We start from the raw sequence: 2,216 nt of genomic DNA on the forward strand, positions 1-2,216 counted from the left end.
ACGGGCTTAGTTGCTCCGCCGCATGTGGGATCTTCCTGGACCAGAGCTTGAACCCATGTCCCCTCTATTGGCAGGCGGATTCTTGACCACTGTGCCACCAGGGAAGTCCCTCAACATATCAATTTTGACAGGGACACAAACATTCAGTCTATAGCAACCTCAGACTTCTGCTTACTTTTAATCTTTTTAATATATGTATCTATGTGTATATATATATATATATCTTTAAAATATGTATATATATATATCTTAAAAAATGTATATATATATATATATATATATATATATATATATATATATACAGAAATTATACCCACCTTGCTTCTGATGCTTAAGTGCTACCACCTGACCTCACATATTCCAGAATCTTAACACCTCTATTGCTACTAGGGAGTCCAGTTCTGTAATAACATCTTCTACCATAAGTCCTGGCCCACATCCCTCCCCTCCCCCTCCCCTGTTTCCCTCTTTCTTCCCTTCCTTCCTTCTTTCCTCCTTCCCTCCCTTCCTTCCTTCCTTCCTTTCTCTTTCTGTTCTTCTAGTGGATGAATCTAAGTTTTTATTTGCTTTTGCTTATGAAGGAGTCCAGTATTTATGGCAAAGAGTTCCTCAAGGGTTTTGAGACTCCCCTTTTGTTTTTTTCTAGTCATTTACAGGAAAACAGAGAAATTTGTTCCACTAGAGGGATTTATAATTTTCAAAATGTAGATGGTTTGCTGCTAGTCTCAGAAACCAAGGAGCAATGTAAAACTAATTGATACTTTGGCTTTGGTACAATTCTTTGCTTCACAAGGACATAAGGCTTCACTAGACAAATTGCAGTATTGCTGATCTGAGGTAACACAGGACATCTGTTGTCAGCTATAGGCCACAGAGTGTGACAGTCTAGGAGGCAGCCCATTTTGCAGATCTAATAGTCACTAAAAAAAACTTAGATAATTTTGAGACTAGTACAAGAAAGTTGTAGACAGTGGATTCCAGTTTTTGCAGAGGGGATGAAACCTCTGATGAAGCAATTCCCTGATACTCCTGCTCTGTTCTTTTCCCTCAGGATTGCTTTGGCAATTCTGGGTCTTTTATGGTTCCATATAAATTTTAGGATTATTTGTTCTAGTTCTGTGAAAAATGCCATGGGTAAATTGATAGGGATTGCATTACATCGTAGATTGCTTTGGGTAGTATGCCCATTTTAACAGTATTAATTCTTCCAACCCAAGATCGTGGAAGATCTTTCCATTTCTTTACATCATCTTCAATTTCTAAAAGGAAAAGTCTTAATTAAAATTTTTTTAAAATTAATTTATTTGGTTGTGCCAGGTCCTAGTTGTGGCACACGGGCTCCTTAGTTGTGGCATGCATGTGGGATCTAGTTCCCTGACCAGGGATTGAACCTGGGCCCTCTGCATTGGGAGCATGTAGTCTTAACCACTGGACCACCAGGGAAGTCCCTTAATTAAAAATTTAAATGATCAGCTTCCTGAGTTAAGCTACTCCCTAGGCTTAGAATGGGAAAGAACTCATAAAGAACTACAAAGTAATAGTCAATAGTTAATCATTTGAAAGCATAAGCAATAAAGGCATCATAACAATTTGTAAAATTAATGTATGAGTAAAAACTGTGTTTTTTTGTGTGAATCATGAATCTGATTTAGGGGCTTCCCTGGTGGCACAGTGGTTAAGAATCCGCCTGCCAATGCAGGGGACACAGGTTCGAGCTGTGGTCCGGGAAGATCCCACATGCCGTGGAGCAACTAAGTCCATGAGCTGCAGCTACTGAGCCCACATGCCACAACTACTGAAGCCCATGTGCCTAGAGCCCATGCTTTACAGCAAGAGTAGCCACCGCAGTGAAAGCCCGCGCACTGCAACAAAGAGTAGTCCCCTGCTCGCCGCAACTAGAGAAAGTCTGCGTGCAGCAACAAAGACCCAATGCAGCCAAAAAAAAAAAATTTTGATTTAACTCTTCACTATAGGTATGATATATTCAAAGATTATTTCCTGGGAATTCCCTGGCTGTCCAGTAGTTAGGACTCCTTGCTTTCACTGCTGAGGGCCTGGGTTCAATCCCTGGTTGGGGAACTAAGATCCTGTAAGCCTCGTGGCGCAGCCAAAAAAAACCAAAACATGTATGTAACAGGTTGTATCTGCCTGGCCATACAAAATGGTGAGATTGCTTTCAGTCTTTGCGATCTCTTAATAGATTACCTGTGATCCAC

The 2,216-nt window shown here is 40.6% G+C and overlaps 1 non-coding gene across 1 annotated transcript; it reads right to left on the minus strand.

The window, feature by feature from the left end:
• Positions 1-1,370: 1,370 nt before the first annotated feature.
• On the minus strand, positions 1,371-1,443 carry TRNAW-CCA (transfer RNA tryptophan (anticodon CCA)). The gene has a single exon. It is a non-coding gene; the product is annotated as a tRNA-Trp (tRNA).
• Positions 1,444-2,216: the final 773 nt, after the last annotated feature.

This window comes from Kogia breviceps, chromosome X (genome assembly GCF_026419965.1).
Source record: "Kogia breviceps isolate mKogBre1 chromosome X, mKogBre1 haplotype 1, whole genome shotgun sequence".
Classification (NCBI taxonomy): domain Eukaryota; kingdom Metazoa; phylum Chordata; class Mammalia; order Artiodactyla; family Physeteridae; genus Kogia; species Kogia breviceps.